The following is a 17,752-nucleotide window of genomic DNA, read 5'->3' as shown; positions in this document are numbered from 1 at the left end:
AATGATGGCGTATTAATACCAGAGACAGATGTAGTATACATAGCTTTGCTGACTGTAACTCCAAACGTTTCTCACGGTCTATATTCAAGCATCCTCACCCTAGCTTTACACAGGAGTATTACATCGGAACAGACAATACATAACGATAGTTAAACATATGCTTAACAGTTAGAGCACGACAAACAAAGTACATTCACATAAATCTTATTAACAAACATTCGGGCCGACTTCGCCTTCCGCCGGTTGGAAGCGGGGTATCACAGTTTTACGACACAATGCCGGTATTGGTAATTTCACCAGACGGAGAAATAATATTAAAGTTTAACAGCATAGGAGTAATAAGCGTGAACCATCAATTCTAGCTCCTGATGATAGTTTTCTGCCTCAAAGATATAAAGTATAATTCTAAACCGCGTTTGGACAAAGGTATGGGAAAGAAGAAAGAACGAATAGGTCAGGATGAAGGGTGGAAGAAGTCACACGTACTCTAATGGGATTTTACTACTCGCCAAATGTTTGAAGTATAAATCTGCCTCCATAATTGAAGAAATTTAAATAAAATGCCAAGATCCCGGTTTCCGAATGAGAACGTTAACATTTGACACATTTTGTGTTCATGGAAGATCAGGCTTTAACATCCTGTAGACGACGTCGGCAATGGAAATGTATATTTTGTAACTGTGCGTAATTCAGGTTCCGCGCAATGTACTTTGTGAAAATACTGTGATGATGATGTGGGGCAACTAAAAAAAAAAAAAGTACTCTGGGAGTTAGTTTCAATATTGGATCGACGAAAGTGATCAAGTTTAACTATCGTAGTCAACGAACAGAATGCCTACAATACCAATGATGAACAATACCAAATTTACCATAAATAAGGGCAAGACTATGAAAAATGCATTCCCTGCACGTACCTGGAAATTAGAACTCAAAGAAAGTCTTTCTCTGTGTCCAAGTTTGCATTATCAAGCCATGTGACTAAGTGTTAGTGGACACATGGAGGAAGCCATGTGACTAAGTGTTAGTGGACACATGGAGGTGTTGCTGTGGTCTTCAGTCCAGAGACTGGTTTGATGCAGCTCTCCATGCTACTATATCCTGTGCAAGCTACTTCACCTCCCAGTACCTATTGCAACCTACATCCTTCTGAATCTGCTTAGTGTATTTATCTCTTGGTCTCCCTCTACGATTTTTACCCTTCACGCTGCCCTCCAATACTAAATTGTGATCCCTTAATGCCTCAGAACATGTCCTACCAACCGATCCTTTCTTCTGATCAAGTTGTGCCACAAATTCCTCTTCTCCCTAATTCAATACCTCCTCATAGGTCTACCCAGCTAATCTTGAGCATTCTTCTGTAGCACCACATTCGAAAGGTTCTATTATCTTCTTGTCCAAACTATTTATCGTCCATGTTTCACTTCCATACATGGCTGTACTCCATACAAATACTTTCAAAAACGGCTTCCTGACACTTACTACTCGATGTTAACAAATTTCTCTTCAACGCTTTCCTTGCCACTGCTATTCTACAGTTTATATCCTCTCTACTTCGACCATCATCAGTATTCTGCTGCCAAAATTACGAAACTCTTCTCTCATTTCCTAATCTACCTCCCTCAGCATCCCCTGATTTAATGCGACTACATTCCTTTGTCCTCGTTTTGCTTTTGTTAATGTTCATTTTACATCCTCCTTCCAAGACACTGTCCATTCCGTTCAACTGCTGTTCCAGGTCCTTTGCTGTCTGACCTAATTACAATGTCATCGGCGAACTTCAAACTTTTATTTCTTCTCCGTGGATTTTAATTCCTACTCTGGATTTTTCTTTTGTTTCCTTTACTGCTTGCTCAATATACAGATTGAATAACATCGGAGATAGGCTAAAACCCTGTCTCACTCCCTTCTCAACCACTGCTTCCCTTTCATGCCCCTGGACTCTTATAGCTGCCATCTGGTTTCTGTACAAACTGTAAATAGCCTGTCACTCCCTGTATTTTACCCCTGCCACCTTCAGAACTTGAGTGTATTCCAGTCAACATTGTCAAATGCTTTCTTAAGTCTAAAAATACTAGAAACGTAGGTTTGCCTTTCCTTAATCTAGCTTCTAAGAAGTCGTAGGGTCAAACATTGCCTCACGTGTTCCGATATTTCTATGGAATCCAAACTGATCTTCCCCGAGGTCGGCTTCTACTAGTTTTTCCATTCGTCTGTAAAGAATCCGCGTTAGTATTTTGCAGCAGTGACTTATTAAACTGATAGTTCGGTAATATTCCCATCTATCAACACCTGCTTTCTTTGGGATTGGAATTATTATATTCTTCTTGAAGTCTGAGGGAATTTCACCTGTCTCATACATCTTGCTCACCAAATGGTAGAGTTTTGTCAGGACTGGCTCTCCCAAGGCCGTCAGTAGTTCCCGGGGCCTTGTTTCGACTCCGGTCTTTCAGTGTCCTGTCAAACTCTTCACGCAGTATCATATCTCCAATTTCATCTTCATCTACATCCTCTTCTATTTCCATAATATTGTCCTCAAGTACATCGCCCTTGTACATACCCTCCGTATACTCTTTCCATCTTTCTGCTTTCCCTTCTTTGGTTAGAACTGGGTTTCCATCTGAGCTCTTGATATTCATACAAGTGGTTCTCTTTTCTCCAAAGGTCTCTCTAATTTTCCTGTAGGCAGTATGTATCTTACCCCTACTGAGATGTGCCTTTTACATCCTTGCATTTGTCCTCTAGCCATGGTGTGCTAACATCATTAGTCCTCTGCTGTTCCACTCGTGAACTACAGATATGAATTACTAGTGGCTCTACGTCCCTGTATTAGTTCTAATCTTTCTCATTTGATGATCATTACGTAACGTGTATGTGGAAAGCAGAAAAAAATTTTAAGAACCCGCATACCATGAGCTGACAAGATGTATTCGTGATACACAGTATGCTTGTTTTGAGCATGCAACTAACACTTTAGCTCTGACTAAGTACATTTTACACTTTAAGCGTAGTTCTCTGAAGTGAAGATTATCTATTCCACTGAACTTCTTTTAATACGGATAACACAGAAATAACACAGAACTTGTGGAGTGTCAATGTAGAAGAGGAGGCCTGGCATCTTTTTGGCGAAAAATCCCTCTCCGTAGAAATTACAGTTCCAAAATAGTCGTCATCAACATCATCATCGTCGTCGTCGTCGTTCCGGAGACTGGTCTGATGCATTTCGCTACGCTAGTCTATCTTGACTCTACATCCTTGGCTATTATCACTTCAACAGACTTACTGCAGCCAATCTTTGGTCTGACCCAACAGTTGTTTTCTTTCCACATTTTCTCTCCATTACCAAATTTACTATTTCTTGGGTCTTAGAATGTGTCCTAACAACCTACTTCTCCTCCTTTAAGTCAAGTTGTGCCCTTTAATTTCTTTTATTCCTGTTCTACTCAGTACCTCTTCAGAAGTTGCTTGATCTACCGACTTAAATCTTTAGCATTCTTCTGTAGTAGCACATTTCAATAGTTTATATTCTGTTATTGTTTGTACTGCTTATTGCCATAACTTCACTTCTATATAAGGCTACAGCACTGCAAACAAATACACTCCTGGAAATGGAAAAAAGAACACATTGACACCAGTGTGTCAGACCCACCATAGTTGCTCTGGACACTGCGAGAGGGCTGTACAAGCAATGATCACACGCACGGCACAGCGGACACACCAGGAACCGCGGTGTTGGCCGTCGAATGGCGCTAGATGCGCAGCATTTGTGCACCGCCGCCGTCAGTGTCAGCCAGTTTGCCGTGGCATACGGAGCTCCATCGCAGTCTTTAACACTGGTAGCATGCCGCGACAGCGTGGACGTGAACCGTATGTGCAGTTGACGGACTTTGAGCGAGGGCGTATAGTGGGCATGCAGGAGGCCGGGTGGACGTACCGCCGAATTGCTCAACACGTGGGGCGTGAGGTCTCCACAGTACATCGATGTTGTCGCCAGTGGTCGGCGGAAGGTGCACGTGCCCGTCGACCAGGGACCGGACCGCAGCGACGCACGGATGCACGCCAAGACCGTAGGATCCTACGCAGCGCCGTAGGGGACCGCACCGCCACTTCCCAGCAAATTAGGGACACCGTTGCTCCTGGGGTATCGGTGAGGACCATTCGCAACCGTCTCCATGCAGCTGGGCTACGGTCCCGCACACCGATAGGCCGTCTTCCGCTCACGCCCCAACATCGTGCAGCCCGCCTCCAGTGGTGTCGCGACAGGCGTGAATGGAGGGACGAATGGAGACGTGTCGTCTTCAGCGATGAGAGTCGCTTCTGCCTTGGTGCCAATGATGGTCGTATGCGTGTTTGGCGCCGTGCAGGTGAGCGCCACAATCAGGACTGCATACGACCGAGGCACACAGGGCCAACACCCGACATCATGGTGTGGGGAGCGATCTCCTACACTGGCCGTGCACCACTGGTGATCGTCGAGGGGACACTGAATAGTGCACGGTACATCCAAACCGTCATCGAACTCATCGTTCTACCGTTCCTAGACCGGCAAGGGAACTTGCTGTTCCAACAGGACAATGCACGTCCGCATGTATCCCGTGCCACCCAGCGTGCTCTAGAAGGTGTAAGTCAACTACCCTGGCCAGCAAGATCTCCGGATCTGTCCCCCATTGAGCATGTTTGGGACTGGATGAAGCGTCGTCTCACGCGGTCTGCACGTCCAGCACGAACGCTGGTCCAACTGAGGCGCCAGGTGGAAATGGCATGGCAAGCCGTTCCACAGGACTACATCCAGCATCTCTACGATCGTCTCCATGGGAGAATAGCAGCCTGCATTGCTGCGAAAGGTGGATATACACTGTACTAGTGCCGACATTGTGCATGCTCTGTTGCCTGTGTCTATGTGCCTGTGGTTCTGTCAGTGTGATCATGTGATGTATCTGACCCCAGGAATGTGTCAATAAAGTTTCCTCTTCCTGGGACAATGAATTCACGGTGTTCTTATTTCAATTTCCAGGAGTGTATTTTTAGGAATCATTCAAATTAGATTTTAAATAATTATCTCTTTCAGAAAAACTTTCTTCCAATTCCAAGACGCACTTTATATTCTTTTTATTTCCTTTATTGCCACTTGTTTTCCTAGCCTAATTGCATCATCAACTCAACTCATTGTTTTGTTGGATTACATTCCATTCTTGTTTTATTTTTGTTGATGATATTTTACAGCCACTTTTCTAGACACTATCCATTCCTTTCAACAGATTCAAGTCCTTTGCAAATTTAACAGAATTACGGACATTCATCAGATGATAATGCTTAAAATTTTACCAATGGTGTTGAACCTATATACATCTCTACCACAGCGTCACATGTTCTTACTCAATAGAAGAGTTATCATATACTAAGTCCTGGCCAAAATGAAATGGCAACAGATATATTATGAGTGGTGGCAGGTGGGAGATATTCATACAAAGCAAAACCCCTTTACTAGTTTAAGGAACGCAATATACCTTTTAAGTCCCTATTAAACGAGCATTACACGGAGGGTGACAACCGCCTCCTCTTTGTCTTTGGAAGCCGTAGAATTACATTTAATCGTGGTACCACCAACGATCGTACTGCCGAAGTACGAGGGCGTGCTGAAAAGTAATGAGTCCGAATTTATGTGAAAAAACGCAAAGTTTTTCAATAAACCCAATTTTATTAACAATCTGCATCTTTATTCTTCATGGCTCCATATTGATTTTCCAACATAGTCAGCCTGGCGGTGAACAAATTTCTCCCTACGAGAGACCAGTTTGTTGATATCATCACTGTAGAATGTTTAACTCTGTTGACGGAGCCACTACCTCACCTCAGCTTGCATCACTTCATGGCTATCAAAGCGCTGTCCTCGAAGGTGTTCTTTACGTTTCGAAACAGGTGAAAAGCGGTGGGGCCAAGTCGGGACTGAGTGGAGGACGATCGAGAACAGTGAACCCAACCACCCCACGGTGTCGTCTTATTGCCGACGTCGCTTCGCTGATGTGTGGCCTCGTACTGTCATGCTGAAGGAGAGGATGCTCCTTGCGTGGATGAACTCTTCGAATTCGTGCATTCTGTTTTCTGGGGGTCCCTCACGCACCGACGTAATTTCGCTGCACTCCGCCCCTTTACACGCTACAATTCGGAGCCCTCCAGTGACACAGGGTTGCAACTTACGTCAGAGAATGGGAGAAAGTCCAGTGAATAATATGCAGGCATGTAAAACCTCAGTCAATATTGAAAACAGAATAAAATATGCGCAGGCATTACTTTTCAGCACGCCCTCATATTTCTGCCTAAATATAACTCGGGAGTAATATATGACAAGGACTAAGAGACTTTTAGATAAGTCTTAGCCGGCCGCTTGACCGAGCGGTTCTAGGCGCTTCAGTCCAGAAGCGCGCTGCTGCTACGGTCGGAGGTTTGAATCGGGCATGAATGTGTGCGATTTCCTTAGGTTTAAGTAGTTCTAAGTCTGGGGGACAGATGACCTCAGATGTTAAGTCCCATAGTGCTTAGAGCCATTTGAACATTTATTTGGTAGTCATAAACATCAGCTCGAATCGACATAGCCGAATGCAACAAAACTTTTCGATTGATAACAAAAAGGTATCAGCCAGTATATACTAATGAAAATAGTTTTTAGTTACCATGAGTATCAAGCCGTGATACTCTAACTTTTTCTTTTTTTTTTTTTTTACGCTGTAGTGCAAAGTGTAAACCAATGTCCTACACCATCTCGCACAGAACAATCTGGCAGTCATTTTTTTACACATCGAATCTGAAATAATGTGCAACGCAGCTTTCTTCAGTGTGCGAGAAGTAACAGTAGCCCTAATATGTTCTAGGTTTCCACGAAATGACAACACTAGCTAACGGTAGATACTAGTCATCAAAACAGAGAAAATGTTGTAACACCCCTTAAAACGTGTACGAACGACCAGCAAGATGACAGCTTCTCTTTAGTACACCCCGATACTATAGTTAGGAAGTGGTGCATGTCAACAGTTGTAATAGTTCAAAGAGTAAAGAGAAACTGCTAGCCATAATCAACATCACAGCAGACGTGACTATCACTCATTTAGGTGCCCTAGGCGATGATTCGGTTTCTTGTTAAGATAATTTCTAAACAGTCTGCTCGGAGCGATCATTTCTTAGTTAAGACATCCCTCTTGAAAACATCTGACTTACGAGTATTACATGAATGACTACTGTATATGAATCTGCAAGCACTGGAAACAATCCCACACGGGAAAGAGAGAAAATCATCTAGTATCGTTAGCTTGAAAACTGACGCTACCTGTTGCAAAGACTAGCATTATCTTGTGTATAGGCATCGAAACATGGGCTTCATTTTATACCATGTTAACAGTAGTAAACGAAGAGAGGTTGGGGGAGAAGTGACTGCCAATTTGGCAAATGAAGGTGAAGGCTTAAAATATCATGGGGATGGCTAACGTCCTATAGAAGTAACCGTGCTCCAAGAAGCATCATGATCTGATGCGATTATTCACAGGCAGAAAGAGACCTTAAAGATGGATGCCCGTTGGCACGACGGTGACTGAGAGGAGGCGGGGTGGGGGGTGGAAGACACTCAGCTATGTAGGCTGATTAACAAGAGGACACACAAAATTTGGTATGTTCTGATGTTTTCTCTTTCGCCCTTACACTTTCCATGGGAAGTCGTATATACAAAGTCAACATCTTTTAAATTCATGAGCGATTAATGTAGGTGATGAGAAATAAACTCACGCTGGCGATTTGCAGAAGCATTCCATTCAAATTTATTTACGCCAATAAAAGAGAAAGAATAACTTTTCGTAACTTCAAGGGCGTAAAATTGAATTAACACTGAAGACGGCAGTCAATACGTTATGTTTCCATGTTGTGGAAATTAGATAGGCGGCTAGCGAACGATTTTCTCTGTTCGTTAAATTAGAGCTAACCGAAAGATAGGTTCATGTCATCGAAAGGAAACGTTGGCACCGTATGTTGTGAAAAATGTTGTGTTAAAGTTTCGACAGTCTGAAAAGTTAAAATTTTCCATACTAACAACCATGCAGTCGTAGCAGTTTATTGCGATCAAGGATTAAATGTGTCAGTGAAATGTTAATGTAGCTCTAAATTCCACGACACGAGTCGCAATGTTGTACACAGTTGAAGGTTAGAGAAAATTCCAACTTTGCAATCGTGTACTCCCTAAATATTGAATGATTTCGGGTTTACACAAAAACCAACTTGATATGTAAGTGAATCTCGTATGCAGGACATCTCACCGAGAAGGTAATCGTGATTGAACGCCACGAAATTTTACAAATTAAATGATCATTACAAACATTTACACCAACATACTAGTGAGTAAAAAACGTCAGCGAAATTGCAGATACCAAATATAGATATCTAACTTATGAAATGTGACATCATAGATCACATTCGCTAACAGACTTAACAAACCGAACAACAGATAGTTAACGTCACGCCTGTAATATGAAAGACCATAATCAAACCCAACTCAAAAATCTCGACTGTCTGCAAAGTGTAAGCCAAATGAGCAGTTTGCTCTATCAACAATTCTGCGAATTAGAATTTCACAAAAACACGATATTTATTTCTTCGCCGGGTGTAGCGTGTCCCCGACGATGTTTGAGCGAGTCGCATTGTCAGCACAAACGGCAAATCGAGCACTCAATCTCCTTTGCAATAAAACACACAGGTACATCGAAGATACGGTTTCCTGAGATTACATACCGATACAAAAATCTACTTTTTCACTCTTGCGGCCACGCTTTCTATTTAGCTCCTACAAAAGAGTTTTAACCGTTTATCAAAGCTGACTATGGTGGTCGCAGGATAACACATTTAGAAAATGCTGTGTTTTCACACCTTTCGCTTGGTGCGGCAATATCAGCGTTTACGCTACGCTATATTCTGTCTTCAGGGGGCAAGTAAAAGCAACAAAAAGATCGTGAGAGGTATAATCATCGAAATATCTCTATTTATTGCTACGTTTGGAACCAGTCACACCACGTCACCAAGTCAATAGTAAGTGTTATTACCTTCCGCTGCGAGCAGCAGCTGCAAGAAAATTAGTAATTAAATCTGCTTCTATTTGTAAAAATTTGCGCCAACTCACAGACATGGCGAAACATACCCATTGCTGTTGCGCAATTCGTGACGGGAACAGGCCTTATTGGGGTACAGTGTAAGCCTACTACGAACGGCGCCTACGTGGCCTGTGTAGGAGTGCCTTCGACCGTGACGCACGCTCAAGTGCGGTATTCACGGGCGGGAACACACAAAACGAACGCTGAGGCCGCGGTCCTCAACGTACTTGCGCTGACTGTCTCCTATAAATTCGGATACGTTATCTCTAAAGAACGACGCACGCATGCATTAGCCGAGCCAGCAAAACAAGATCCGCAGATAGGAGACGTCAGCTAGTGTTGATGACATTACCCATCAGATTACAGCGCACGTTTACTATTTATAAGCTGACAAAGCTAAGACAGACGTGCGGCAACATAATACTGCTACACCAAGCGAAAGTCACAAGAAGCACAACTTTGGAGTTCGATGTAGCAATTTATCTAGTTTTACCTACGGCATTTTAATACACACAGAATTTGATAGTTTACGTTACTCCCTTTAACTTCTTGTACATTACGTTCACGGTAATTTTGCGGCAAATGATTGAATAGTTTTGACATTTTACGACAGACGGTTCTGGGTACACTTATTTGTCAATATCCATCACACGTTCTTGGTTTCTTCAAATTGATAGTTGATAAATTGTTCTGTCTGGCGAGGCAGAATAAGAGTGGGGGGCGGCTGCAATCACCTGGCTCTCGCTGGGTATATCCTTTACCGTCAGGAGGACCAGTAAAACGAGAAACAGCTCTTCCGTCAACAAGGTATGCTAATTTCAATCACGCTCAGAAGTGTGTCATTCTCAAATACTGAAGTTGCTCTCTAGAGTCCAATCGTCGGCGCCAGTAATGTGTGTCATCGTGATTTATCGGAGTACTGCCAAGAGAAAAAAAGGTCTCTGATTTTTCTTGCTATAACACTGAGTGTAAATGAAACAGTGCTGAAACAGAATGAGATTTTCACTCTGATATGAAACTTCCTGGCAGATTAAAACTGTGTGCCTGACCGAGACTCGAACTCGGGACCTTTGCCTTTCGCGGGCAAGTGCTCTACCATCTGAGCTACCGAAGAGAGATACTGGCAGAAGTAAAGCTGTGAGTACCGGGCGTGAGTCGTGCTTCGGTAGCTCAGATGGTAGAGCACTTGCCCGCGAAAGGCAAAGGTCCCGAGTTTGAGTCCCGGTCGGGCACACAGCTTTAATCTGTCAGGAAGTTTCAGTGCTGAAACAATTTCTGTAGTACGCTTTTCTGTTTGTTCAAAAAATCTTCCCTTTTCTTCTGTTGATTCGGAGGAAATAAAATTCTTTTGAAAGGAAAATTCGTTCTTAATATTTGTGTAAAGTTTAACTTGAGGCAAAATAAACATCTTGCAAATGCCAATCACAGCAATTACTGTATTCAGCTTTTGATTAAGTCGATGCACTTAAGTCAGTGATTTATCACATCACATCAATTGTGGTATATACCGCAATCGAAGAGTGTCTGAAAACAGCTTCGCTTTATTAGTTCGGATAGTACATACTTTAATGTGGCGTTCTTTAATCACTGTCGCTCGATCTCTGCACAGTCCCCTCATAGATTCTTTCCTGAAGAATAGAAACATTACGAAAGCAATCCAACTGAACCCGCCATCATCTGAAACTTCAGCAACTACGGGTGGCTATTTTGCCAACACTGAAAGTTTCTCTGTGGATATTCATTTACGAACTACTTCAAGAGCCGCACTTTAGCATCCCGGCGTAGCAGTCAAGTCACCAAAACTCATTATGAGAGTTGTCCCTGATTGTAGAAGTCTGAGTGCCGTCAGCCGCTGAGAAGAATGCGACTGCGAGTCAAGTAAAGTGAAGTGACATAGACACGGTAATACACGCTGTTCTAAACACATTCTCGTGGAAGCAACTACACGAAAATTGTGACCGACTTCCTTGAAGAGGTTCTACCGATATAGATATATCAAATCGCCTCACGTCTTCAATGCATTGGTACTTCCGAAGTTATGTCCAGACATACAAGGCGACAAAGATGTCTATCAGTTTTTCGTCTTCTACAACAATAAATGACATTTTTATGGCACACATTTCAACGGTAACAAGTTTGTACTTTCATCTGTAGTGCAACTGCGATGGCCCCTCATCGGTGTAGCCTTAAGTCTCTCAGCTGTCGTTCACCGGACTGCTGACGCGGCGAGCTTGCTCATGGTACCACTGGAGGATGCAACAGATGTCGCAACCGACTGCCGCTTAACAGAAACCGCACCTTGAGACTGTAAATACCTAACATCTCGTAATGCTTTCATGGATGTGAGCCTTTAAACGTGTACGATAAATTTGTATGCCATTAGGAACGAAACGTTAACCCCCGAAGTACTAGAAAGGAAGGACATGGAAACATCGCTGTAGAGAGGAAAGGTAACCGAACCTACTGAGAGACGCGAACGGGTCTTACAGGTACGCGAAAGGGTTTGCTCCCCTTTTAGCAGCATTTTTCAATGCGCACTGGAAAAACTAAGCGTTGCTAGAGGTTGAAAACAAGCGCCGCTCATTCCCATTACAGAACATGGCCGTCGGAAAGAGGTACATAATTATCTACATTTGTAATTTATACGCAGTGCTTGGCAGAGGGCTCGTAGAACCACGATCAGACTACTACTCGATCATTTCAATCTCGACTAGCATGTGGGAAAAATCAATAAGTCAATATTTCCATGCGGGCTCTATTCTGGTGTTTCATTGCGATTGTCACTTTCCCCTATGTACGTGGGAGTCAACTAAATGTCAAGACTTCAGTATTCGGTTGAGAATGTTGGTGAGTGAAATTTTGTGAAAAGATCTCGCCGAAACGCAAAACGCGTTTATTTTAATGACTGACACCTCATTTACTTGACTATCTGTAACTCATTCTGCAGACATTCAGAAACTATGCTTTCTGACGTGCCAACGGATGTGGCGGTGGATTTCGTATGCAAGTATTTCTGTGCAATGAGGAAAGAAGAAAACCGTGTGTAGCTGCTGAGAACAAGGGTGATATAAATGGCACAGGAGCCTTGTGGATGTTGCTGTGCGGTGTGAGGTTTGGCCTGTAAATTGAATATGCAGAACTTTTTACAGCACACCTTTTTCTTATGAATATAGAATTAAAATGTGGATATGTAACAAACTGGAACAGCAGCTTTCATAGACGGCCTACCAGTTGCAAGAAATGGTGGTTTTTAGGTAACCTTTACCATGGTTTCGACGGATTTAAACTCACGTTCCTCAGAAGGGCAACCCGCATACAATGCGTTAACCTAACTTACAAACAAAACGTCACGGACAAATATTACTTACCAAACAGAAACTACTCTCTACAACTAGCGTAGGAATGTCACCAACAATATGATATACACCAACATAGGACATGTTGTACTTAGAAAATTCACATGAGCAGTCAGTCAGTAAAGTTGTCTCCACATGACGTGTTGGCAACAGTGTTATGTCCATATGTAAAAACCATCAATTCTTGCAAATGGTTGGCTTTCTATTACACCTGCCGTTCTGTAACCGTTACTGTAGTGCAGCCATGTTCAAAATATTCAAATGGGAACAGATTTTTTTCTAAGCCGCACACACATAATTATGTCTCGCGCTATGGTTCGTTTTAAACAGCATTTAAATATTTCCGCAAATACCTTTTGATTTATACAATTAGTGACAAACGATATTTTTACTGTTTAACATTACTGCTTTCAGGGCAGGAAGATCCACAGTTTATCACGTCCTCTCTTAGTTTTGTGGCGCCCATATATGTAATTTTGATGTCAGGTTACCACAATTCTTTTCTTCTTCTTTATTATAGAAATATTTCTTTGTTGGCCAATGGAAGAAGGTGATGGTAGGGGAAACTTAAGTCCACTGTCACACCAATATTTCCTTTTCCTCATACAGAAGGCTAAATGAAGGTAACAAATTGTGCCATCCGCATTCCACTTAAGAAAATAATCCGTCAGCAGAGACAGCCACAGAAAGCCAGCAGCAGTGTTACAGAGATCCTACACGTAGTATGGAAGTCAGTGACGTAAGTGCATGAGTAGATTTATTTGTTAAGCAGGCGTTTTTAAGCAGATGTTTTTCAAATCACCCATACGGCTTTTTTCTTTGCTGCCCACGTTGTTCCACCATAGGTACAAGCATTACTTCAGTATTTCTTGTGACTCAGCAGTTATTAAAAAGTTGCAGTCATCTGCGGGCAGTATTGTTTCCACTTCTGATACATTATGTGTTATCGTTAATATAAACATGGAATAGTATTGTGCCCAACACAATGCTACTTATGTTTTTACAAGCTCTTGATCCGAGAGATGCTTCCCAATACAATTAAATGCTTCATTAATATGAAAGATTTCTTTTCATTCCATTCTGTTTACTCCCTTACTATCTTCGTCATTCTATGGGCATCAAGTTCCTTTAACGAAATTCCGCGGTCTGCCGAGTTAAAGGTTTTAGTTTGGTCTGGGAAGACGTCTGTTACCTATTATTCTTCATCTGACATTTCTAGAACTGCTATTGTAAACTGTTTTCCACTTTCTAGGGGTGAAGACGAGCTGTTCTTAAGCGAGAAATCTACTTCAAGTGATTAACAACTATGTTTCCTCAGTAGGATAATAGTGATGAGACTGACCTGCCATTTTCTACATTTCCATTGCCGCCTAATTCGTATAAAAGGACCTTTGCTTCTTTCAGATATGGTGGGTTGGAATTAAATATCAATAACGTATTAGCAGTGTCCAATAAAGGGCCTTCCGTACTGTTTTTGATACTTAGCATTATATTGCTGACTGCCTACACTTAGGCACTATCACAGGCAGTTATAGTATCCAGGAGATGTGTATGTGTGTACTGTTTATGGACTTTTATGGTGTCCTTAATCTGACCAGTCTAATTTGAGCCTAATTTGTAAAGGTAATGATGAGTATTGTTAACTAATGACAAAAAAGAGATATTGCACTCTATTTTACTTCTTAGCTTTTATTGCCTGTGTTTCTACTGATGTAGACTTTTACACTTTACTGTTAAAACTGAAAATAAAGAAAGACGTTTCAGTCATTCTACATGTTCTTAATAGGCCTCACATAGTTGGAATGTTAAGAGGATTTTCTGTTGCATATATTCGACCCACTCCCTAACAATCTTGAGTATTTCATGAAATGCTTCCTCAAATATCTGAAAATCACGTACTTCTACATTTATAAATTCATGTCTCATTATGTTTTGTGCTTCCTCTTGGTTCTGCCTTCGATTTCTTTTAGGTGAACGAGAGGGAGTGTTTTCTGTCTGCCCACAGTATTACACTCCACAGCTAAACCGTGCCAACTTTTATAACAAGTATTATGATGGAAATGAAGACAAGTCATCGCTCATCAGACAGAGGAAGAAGCGCCGAGCAACATAAAGGCACACAGAGTCCTTTCTGGTTGCCGGTCTGCCCCTCACTGCTTTCTCTGTCTGGTGAGCAGTGACCTGTCCTCATTTGTATACTTTTTAACCAAGTCTTTGGGACAATGAATACTGTTGATGAAGGGTATGTGGATAGGAACGTATATAGGATGGCAATAAGGACAACAGCTTACTTAAGTTATAGGCCACCTCAAAACTATTCACTGCGTGGGAGGTGAAATTCGTTACTCATGCTTGTGGTTTTAAGTTTCAAATTCTGTGGCAAAGGGAGTGTATGCCTTTGATTTGTACTAGACCCAACAGAAATTAGTCAATATGGACCTCTTACCTAAAATCAGTGCCTCCTTGGTGCATTCTGAAACGTCTAGTCAAGAGGAAGTAAGTTACCTGAAACGTCGCATATCTGAATGTGTGACAACAGATATCAGGTTAAATTGTTGTCATATGTACTTCGTATTTGTAGTTGGATGCTTCAGCAGTATTCACTGTAAATAATTGTCCGAATTTCAGTCTACAGCATGCCTCGCTTACTGATTTCTTGCCTTTGAAGAGAGAGAGGGAGAGGGAGAGAGAGAGAGGGAGAGGGGGAGAGAGGGAGAGGGGGAGAGAGAGAGAGAGGGAGAGAGAGAGCGCTACGAACATTTCTGAGCACAGTTATGTACAAAACATGCCGCTTGTCATGTCGCGTGTAGCTCAGTTTGTAGCATTCTAGACGTGCTGTCGGCAGTTCGATTCCCGATGTAACCAAATCTTGTGATTTATAGAGTAAGAGAAATTTAACGAATTCTTTAGTACAAGTGTGGAGGACCCCACTTTTTTTTATTTACTTAGAGTCGTGTCAACTGACGCTTTTCGCATCATCCAAATATTTTCTCTAGATCATTTTTCCAATTAATTCTGATCTCATGACTTCACTAAATGGTCAACAACTATTACATCTTCAAGCATCTACGAGGGCTACTCGGATTGTCTCCTACATCTTATACATGAATTAAGAACAACAGAGCGTCTGTATCACTTCCTTGGGGAACACCATATATCACTGTATCAATCGATGACTTCCGAGCCATTTCTACGGACTGTGACCTTTCTGACAGAAGATTATGACTCAAGCTGCACAACAGGCAATACTCTATAGGCACACAATTTTGGGAGAACGGTATCAAAAGCCTTCCGGAAATCTAGAAATATGGAATCAACTCGAAACCCCCGTCGATAGGAGCACTCGTTACTTGTAGGTCTATATCGCCTACATTAAGTCTGCTGCTGAACTGTGGTGAAAGTTTTATGCTCGCGAGGGTATTATACCCTTTTCGATCAATTAAATCTCCTCTGTAAGAATCAACATTGGTTCAAAACGAGAATGCTCGGTTCGTCCATGAGATGCATAGAGCAGTAGATAACTGTGCACAGGCTGCCGAAAGACATTCGATCAAGTTCCACAATGTCGTCTAATAAACAAAATACGAAAAAATGGTTCAAATGGCTCTGAGCACAATGGGACTTAACATCTGAGGTCATCAGTCCCCTAGACTTAGAACTACTTAAACCTAACTAACCTAAGGAATTCACACACATCCATGCCCGAGGCAGGATTCGAACCTGCGACAGTAGCAGCAGCGCGGTTCCGGACTGAAGCGCCTAGAACCGCTCGGCCACAACGGCCAGCAACAAAATAAGGGAACAAGGTTTGTGACTGGATTGAGGCCTTCGCAGTAGAAAATCTAAATGTCATTCTTAACGAAACGGCATCGACAAAAATAATGGGAATTTTGGGCGCAATCTAAGGGAGCGTTATGGGGCCTTTTCTGTTCACGATGTATATGAACGATCTGGTAGATACGCTGAAAGCTCTGCGATATTGGTAGTGGTTTATACTGTTGTATATGGGAGAGTCGTAAGGCCAGAAAGTTGTAGCGAAATGTAGGAAGACCTGCATAGGATAAACGTTTTGTGCAAGTGAAATTTGACTATAAGTAAACGTAATGCACTGCAAACAAATAGGCGAGAAGACCCATTATTGTCTTGTCATACTATTGGCAATAATCACTGGAAACAGTAACAATATCTAAGAGTATCCACCCAGAAGTACCAAACGCGGTACAATCACATGAAACGAGTTATAGAAGAAGCAGATGCCTTAGATTCATCGGAAGAATCTTACGGGAACGTAATTAATCAACGAAAGAGCCAACTTTTGAAACCCTCATCAGGTTCATGGGTATTGCTCTTTAATATGGAGAATTCCAGCGACAGACGCTGTTAACAGACACACTGTGCTTCACGGAACATTTTACTATCAAATTTCCGAGATAATGAAGTCGGGCAACATACTGCTTCCTCCACAGACGTCTCACGAAATGACCAAGGCGGGAAAACTGGGAAAATAGAACCAACGGAGATTTACCAATAACATTCTTCTGACGCGCCTTCCTTAAAGGGAGCGCGGAAAGTGGGAAGTAGCGATAGCATAAGTTTTTTGTTCTGTATAGTTGTAGCATCCGAAAATTAGCTCGTCACATCTGGTAAACCGGTACAATACAAAACAAATATGTTTCTTTGCGCGAACATTCTAATATGGTGTTGATAAGAGTCATGACATGCGCTAGAATTAGCACTGTTACATGTAATTCATTTCTGCTTCATTCGACGGTGCGAAGGTAAAGGAACGGAGGTCTACGCTGATGCTCGACCTCGGGTTATTTCCTTTTTGTGGTGTACAATAATCGTCAGCACACAGTTCAGCTGGTAGAAGGAGATACGCCACAAGGGGAGGTTAGCATTTGAGTGGTGTGGTTACACATCCATATTTTACAAACCACAGTGAACTGTATTGCACAGAGTGTTTCCAATTGTGCAATGTATAACTATTTTCTTCTAGTTCCATTCACATATGGTGTGCGGAATGAATGACGGCTTAAATGCCTTAGTGCGTGCTGTAATTGATCGTAAGTCTTCACCGTCCCACATGCAACACTGCTTAGGGTGCTATAGTATATTTATCTAGATACTTCTCTTACTACTGGCTCTCAATGAATCTTTTTTAGTCGGCTTTCGCGGGAGAGTTGACATCTACAAAGGTACGCCAGTTCAGATTTTTCGGCATTTCCGCGACTTTTTTTTTAGTTCCACCTGCGAATATTGCTTCAAAGCCAG

At 42.2% G+C, this 17,752-nt stretch overlaps 1 protein-coding gene across 1 annotated transcript in view; it reads right to left on the bottom strand.

Annotated features, from left to right (window-relative positions):
• The window catches only part of LOC124787216 (KAT8 regulatory NSL complex subunit 1), a 265,281-nt gene that overhangs the window by 171,045 nt on the left and 76,484 nt on the right, over positions 1–17,752 (bottom strand). The gene's annotated exons all lie outside the window — the stretch shown is intronic.

Source organism: Schistocerca piceifrons, chromosome 1 (genome assembly GCF_021461385.2).
Source record: "Schistocerca piceifrons isolate TAMUIC-IGC-003096 chromosome 1, iqSchPice1.1, whole genome shotgun sequence".
Classification (NCBI taxonomy): domain Eukaryota; kingdom Metazoa; phylum Arthropoda; class Insecta; order Orthoptera; family Acrididae; genus Schistocerca; species Schistocerca piceifrons.
The sequence above is the reverse complement of the archived record's forward strand: the minus strand, read 5'-3'. Positions and strand labels throughout refer to the sequence as shown.